Genomic DNA, 7418 nt, shown 5'->3' on the forward strand with positions numbered 1-7418 from the left:
GAAGAAATTGAGGAAGACACAAAGAAATGGAAAAACATTCCATGCTCATGGATTGGAAGAACAAACATTGTGAAGATGTCAGTGCTACCTAGAGCAATCTACACATTCAATGCAAACCCATCAAAATACCATCCACTTTTTTCAAAGAAATGGAACAAATAATCTTAAAATTTGTATGGAACCAGAAAAGACCCTGAATAGTCAGAGGATTGTTGAAAAAGAAAAGCAAAGCTGGTGGCATCACAGCTCTGGACTTCAAGCTCTATTACAAAGCTGTCATCACCAAGACAGTATGGTACTGACACAAAAACAGACACATAGATCAATGGAACAGAATAGAGAGCCCAGAAATGGACCCTCAACTCTGTGGTCAACTAATCTTTGACAAAGCAGGAAAGAATGTCCAATGGAAAAAAGACAGTCTCTTCAACAAATGGTGTTGGGAACATTGGACAGCCACATGCAGAAGAATGAAACTGGACCATTTCCTTACACCACACACAAAAATAGACTCAAAATGGTTGAAATACCTAAATGTGAGGCAGGAGTCCATCAAAATCCTAAAGGAGAACACAGGCAGCAACCTCTTCGACCTCAGCCGCAGCAACTTCTTCCTAGAAACATCGCCAAAGGCAAGGGAAGCAGGGGCAAAAATGAACTATTGGGACTTCATCAAGATTAAAAGCTTTTGCACAGTAAAAGAAACAGTCAACAAAACCAAAAGACAACTGACAGAATAGCAGAAGATATTTGCAAATGACATATCAGATAAAGGGCTAGTATCCAAAATCTATAAAGAACTTCTTAAACTCAACACCCAAAGAACAAATAATCCAATCAAGAAATCAGAAGAGATGAACAGACATTTTTCCAAAGAAGACATCCGAATGGCCAACAGACACATGAAAAAGTGCTCAACATCGCTCGGCATCAGGGAAATCCAAATCAAAACCTCAATGAGAATCCACCTCACACCAGTCAGAATGGCTAGAATTAACAAGTCAGGAAATGACAGATGTTGGCGGGGATGCAGAGAAAGAGGAACCCTCTTACACTGTTGGTGGGAATGCAAGCTGGTGCAACCCCTCTGGAAAACAGTATGGAGGTTCCTCAAACAGTTGAAAATAGAGCTACCATATGATCCAGCAATTGTACTACTGGGTATTTACCACAAAGATACAAACGTAGGCATCCGAAGGGGTGCGTGCACCCCAATGTTTGTAGCAGCAATGTCCACAATAGCCAAACTGTGGAATGAGCCAAGATGTCCATTGATGGATGAATGGATAAAGAAGATGTCTTATATATATATAATGGAATATTATGCAGCCATCAAAAAGAATGAAATCTTGCCATTTGCAACAATGTGGATGGAACTGGCGGATATTATGCTGAATGAAATAAGTCAATCAGAGAAAGACATGTATCATATGACCTCACTGATATGAGGAATTCTTAATCTCAGGAAACAAACTGAGGGTTGCTGGAGTGGTGGGGGTGGGAGGGATGGGGCGGCTGGGTGATAGACATTGTGGAGGGTATGTGCTATGGTGAGCGCTGTGAATTGTGCAAGACTGTTGAATCACAGATCTGTACCTCTGAAGCAAATAATACATTATATGTTAAAAAAGAAGAAGAAGATGAAGGTAGTGGGAGGGGAAGAATGAAGGGGGGGAAATCGGAGGGCGAGATGAATCATGAGAGACTATGGACTCTGAAAAACAAATTGAGGGTTCTAGAGGGTAATAGGGTGGGAGGATGGGTTAGCCTGGTGATGGATATTAAAGAGGGCATGTTCTGCATGGAGCACTGGGTGTTATATGCAAACAATGAATCATGGAACACTACATCAAAAACTAATGATGTAATGTATGGTGATTTACATAACATAATAAAAAAAACTAAAAAAAAAAAACAAAAACAAATGTAGTGATCCGAAGGGGTACGTGCATGCACCCTGATGTTTATAGCAGCAATGTGCACAATGGCCAAACTATGGAAAGAGCCAAGATGTTCATTGACAGATGAATGGAAAAAGAAGATGTGGTATATATATACCATGGAATATTATGCAGCCATCAAAAGGAATGAAATCTTGCCATTTGCAACAACGTGGATGGAACAGGAGTTTATTATGCTGAGCAAAATAAGTCAATCAGAGAAAGACATGTATCATATGATCTCACTGATATGAGGAATTCTTAATCTCAGGAAACAAACTGAGGTTTGCTGGAGTGGTGGGGGGTCGGAGGGATGGGGTGGCTGGGTGATAGACATTGGGGAGGGTATGTGCTATGGTGAGCGCTGTGAATTGTGTAGGGATGTTGAATCACAGACCTGTACCTCTGAAACAAATTATACATTATATGTTAAAAAAAAAAAAAAAAGAAGATATTGGGAAGGGAAAAATGAAGGGGGTAGGGAATTGGAGGGGGAGATGAGCCATGAGAGACGATGGACTCTGAGAAACAAACTGAGGTTCTAGAGGGGAGGGAGGTGGGGGGATGGGTTAGCCTGGTGATGGGTATTAAAGAGGGTATGTATTGAATGGAGCACTGGATGTTATATTCAAAGAATGAATCATGGACCACTACATCAAAAACTAATGATGTGGGCGCCTGGGTGGCTCAGTTGGTTAAGCGACTGCCTTCAGCTCGGGTCATGATCCTGGAGTCCCGGGATCGAGTCCCATGTCGGGCTCCCTGCTCTGCGGGGAGTCTGCTTCTCCCTCTGACCCTCTTCCCTCTCGTGCTCTCTATCTCTCATTCTCTCTCTCAAATAAATAAATAAAATCTTTAAAAAAAAAACTAATGATGTAATGTAGGGTGAATAACATAACATAATAAAATAAAATAAAAAATGAAAAAAATCAATCAGTGGAATTCACCATTTAACAAACTGAAAAAGATTATAAATATCTCAACAGAAGCAGAAAAAATATTTCTCAAATTCAATACCCATTTCTGATAAAAACTCAGAAAATCAAGGATAAACTGGAACTTCTTCAACTTGACAAGGGACATCTATGAAAAATCTATGCTAACCTTATATTTAATAGCAAAGGCTAAATGCTTTCTCCCTAAATTATTGAACAAGGGAAAGATGTTTCTTTTCTCACTTCTATTCAAAATTGTAGTGGAGGTTCTAACCAGTGCAATTAGACAAGAGAAAGTAGAAGGCAACCAAGTGGAAAGGAAGAGGTAAAATAGTCCTTATTTGCAGATGACATTATATTGTAGATAGAAATTTCCAAGAAGTTAACAACAAAAACATTATTAAAACTAACAAATGAGTTTGATAAGGTCATTGACTGCAACACCAATGTATTAAAATCAATTTTATTTCTATGTACTAACAAGAAACAACCTGAAAATGAAATCAAGAAAATAATTCCACTTATAATAACACCAAAAATAATACAGTACTGGAATAATAAATCTACATTATCCATTTTTTGAGAAAGAACAAAATGGAGGGTTTCTTGATTTTAAAACTTACCATTTTGATTATTAAAATTAACTTTCCAGTAAGTTTTTTATAAATCTTTTGCATAAGGATAGAAATACAGATCAATAGAACAGATTGAGAGTCTAGAAATAACCTTGCACATTTATAGTAAGTTGATTTAGGCAAAACTGCCAAGGTATTCAATGGGGCAAAGAGCTACATTTTCAACAAATGGTTTTGAAGAGAACGGGATGTCCATACATAAGAACATGGATTTAAGTCTTTACCTCCACACCATACACAATAATTGACTTAAAAAATTGATAAATTGGCTCTTTCCCATCTTGAAAGATGGCAGGTGAAAAATCAGAAGCTGGATACTAAAGAGAAAAAACCGGAAGTCAAAAAGTGTGATGCTGGGGGCATCTGGGTGGCTCAGTTGGTTAAATGACCGACTCTTGATTTTGGCTCAGGGTTGTGGGATGGAGCCCTGCAGAGGGCTCCGCACTCAGCGGGGTGTCTGCCTAAGGATTCCCATGCTCCCTTTCCCTATGCCCTTCCCTGCTCTCTCAAATAAATAGATAAATCTTAAAAAAAAAAAAAAAAAAGAGGAGCCTGATGCTGGTGGCAAAGTTAAGAACAGTAAACTCCAGGCTAAAACGCCAAAGAAGCAGAAGCCCCACCGCAGCCAAAGCCCTGCCCTAGTCAGAGGAATTGGCAGATATTCCTGGTTAGCTATGTATTCCAGAAAGGCCATGTACAAGAGGAAGTATTCAGCAGCTCAATCCATGGTTGATAAGAAAAAGAAGGAGAAGGTTATTGCTACTGTCACAAAACCAGTTGGTGGTGACAAGAATGGTGGTACCCGAGTGGTTAAACTTATCAAAATGCCTAGGTATTATCCTACTGAAGATGTGCCTCAAAAGCTATTGAGTCATGGCAAAAAACCTTTCAGTCAGGGTGCTTGGGTGGCTCAGTCAGTTAAGCATCTGCCTTTGGCTCTGGTCGTGATCCCAGGGTCATGGGATTAAGTCCTGTGTCGGGCTTCCTGCTCAGCCTGCTTCTCCCTCTCCCTCTGTGCTCTCTCTCAAATAAATAAATAAAATCTTAAAAAAACAAAAAGCAAAAATCCTTTCAGTTAGCTTGTGAGAAGACTGCGAGCTAGCATCACTCCTGGCACCATTTTGATCATCCTCACTGGGCACCACAGAGGCAAGATGGTGGTTTTCCTGAAGCAACTGAGCAGTCACTTGCTGCTTGTGACTGGACCGCTGGCCCTCAGTTGAGTTTCTCTGCGTAGAACACACCAGAAATTTGTCATTGCCACCTCCACCAAAACAGTTATCAACTGTGTGAAAATCCCAAAACATCTTACTGATGCTTACTTCAGGAAGAAGAAACTGTGTAAAGGTGAGATCTTCCACACAGAAAAAGAGAAATATGGGACTACAGAGCAGCTCAAGGTTGATCAGAAAGCTGTGGACTTATAAATGCTGCCAAAAATCAAAGCTCTTTCTTAGCTTTAGGGCTACCTCCGCTGTGTGTTTTGTCTCAAAAATGGAGTTTATCCTCACAAATTGGTGTTCTAAATTTCTTACAAAGAACCTAATTAAATGATTCATTTCAAAAAAGTAAATAAAATAAAAAATTTAAAAACGGATAAATTGGACTTCATCAAAATTAAAAGTGTGCTTTATTTTACAGAAAGTAAAAGAAACCACAAACTGGGAAAAATATTTGCAAATCATATATCTGATAAAGAACTTATATCCAGAATATATAAAGACCTCTTACAACTCAATTATAAGAAGGCAGATAACCCAACTAAAAAATGGGCAAAATATTTTAATAGACATATTGCCAAAGAAGATACATGAATAGCCAATAAACAAATGAAAAGATGCTCAAAATCATTAGTATTAGGGAAATGCAAATTAAAACTACAAAGAAATACCCTTTCACACCCACCAGGATGACTCTGTAATAATAAAGAGACAAAAACAAGGGTTTGTAAGATTATGGAAAAACTGGTTCCCTCATATACTACTGGTGGGAATGTAAAATGATGCAGCCCCCAAAAACAGCTTTGAGCAAAAATGCTCAAAAAGATAAAGAGAAATAAAAATATAGGTCTATACAAAGATTTATACATGAATGTTCATAACTCATTCATAGTTACCCCAAACTGGAAACCATCAAATGTCCATCAAACTGGTGAATGCATAAACAAAATGCATATATTCTTTTTTTTTTTTTTTAGGGAAGTTAGAAAAGTCTCTTTTAAGTTTTTAAACTAAAATTTCACCCTGGTGAGATGATTGATTTGGGAAGTAAACCCAAGGCAAGCTCTCCACTCTGTCGGGTGGGACACCCAGTGGGAGAGGCAGGGTGGCCGAGGAGGATCAGGACCCCTGCTAGGCAGAGCCTGAGTCTCTGGCCCAAGCCGGCTCTTTAGTTCTGCACAAGCCCCGCACATCTGGCTGGCGACGGGTGACACCAGAAGAGACCCGGAGCTTCAGGGCCCCTGAGGAGCCAGCCACGGAAGTCCGGTTAGGGAGAGCTCGTGATGGCAAGGGGCCTCCACACCTTCGGCCGACGGGCGCTTCAGGGAGCCCCTGCTGTGAAACTCCTTGATGGATCCCACGGTGGTCCTCTTGATTCCCGAAGGCATGACCTCCGAGAGGCAGCTAGCAGACCCCTAATGACTACAGGATCACCCCACCTGGCTTCCAAGCACCTGCTCTGGAACGAGGGGTGGAGGGAAGGTGTGCTGGCCCAAGGGGACGCTCTGGCCCTTCCCTGCTGACCCCAACACCTTGGTCAGCCAGCCCCATTCTCACATACATTAGTTATATTTATATTTTCATATATATTATATTTATATATTAAAAAGAGAAAAAAACTTGTCTGAAGAGAAACTCCTGAAGGACCCAAGTGGCTCAGGAAGTTTACTATCCCCCCCAACCCACAAAAATTATTTTATAAAATCTTCCAGTGTGATCTTCAGGAAACCCCCACCCGCCCCGACTCCCCCCACCCCCGCCCTCCTGTGTCCCCACGACCCTGGACTGCCCCCCCGCCCCCAGCTCCAGCCCAGTGCCCGGCAGCATCCAGTCTCATCTCTGGCCATCCATGACAGCCATGGCTTTCTGCTGAGGTCCACGTGGGCTGTGGGTGGTGGAGGTGGTGGAAGCTGTGGGCCGTGGGGGAGGAGGGCGGGATCCAGGCGGCCTGGCGGCTGGGTGGGGACGAGACCCAGAAGGGGCTGAAGCTTGCAGGGGGGGAGCAGGCCATGGCCGTCATGGGACTATTGTTGCCCTGCAAGCCCTCGGAGGCACGAAGCTTGGAGAACATGGCCAGTGCGTCAGGGAAGTTGGGCGGTGTGGCAGGTGTGTTGCTTGGGGTGCACATATGCATCTGGTCGTGGTGGTGGCTGTTGGGAACGTTGGTTTCTTGGAAAAACGTGCTCAGGGCGGTCTCGAACTGCCAGTGGGCCGCCTGCAGCAGCTGCTTTGCCTGGTCGGCCGCGCAGTCCGCGGCCAGCACGAACTGGTTGATCATGACCTGGTGCCGCAGCTCGTCCATGTTCACCGACATGGCTCTGGCCGCCGTGCGAGCCCTCGGCTCGTGCTCGCAGCTGCCCGCCCACAGCCTCCCGACCCTCGCCGCCCGCCGCCCGCCGCCCGCCTGGTGAGTCCAAAATGCATATATTCTTAAGATGGAATACTTTTTGGCAATAAATTGTTACAGAGTACTGATACATGGTATAAGATAGAAGAACCTCAAAAACATGCTACATGAAAGAAGCCAGATGAAAAAAGATTACATATTGTATGATTCTATTTACCAGAAATGTCCCTAAAAGGCAAATCCATAGAGACAGAAGCAGATTAGTCATTTTCTGAGGCTAGGGGTGGAAAAAGAGAGTTAGCAAATGGACAAGAGATCCTTTTGGGATGATGGAAATGTTC

General features: G+C 42.6%; 2 pseudogenes; one reads left to right on the forward strand and one right to left on the reverse strand.

The window, feature by feature from the left end:
* Nucleotides 1–4334: 4334 nt before the first annotated feature.
* Nucleotides 4335–5036, forward strand: LOC114222513 (large ribosomal subunit protein eL6-like; annotated as a pseudogene).
* A 1414-nt stretch (nt 5037–6450) lies between these two features.
* Nucleotides 6451–7044, reverse strand: LOC114222514 (UBA-like domain-containing protein 2 pseudogene; annotated as a pseudogene).
* Between the last annotated feature and the right edge of the window lie 374 nt (nt 7045–7418).

Source organism: Eumetopias jubatus, unplaced genomic scaffold (genome assembly GCF_037043125.1).
Source record: "Eumetopias jubatus isolate StellerSeaLion01/CBP00866 unplaced genomic scaffold, mEumJub1_p1.0 scaffold_8, whole genome shotgun sequence".
Classification (NCBI taxonomy): Eukaryota; Metazoa; Chordata; class Mammalia; order Carnivora; family Otariidae; genus Eumetopias; species Eumetopias jubatus.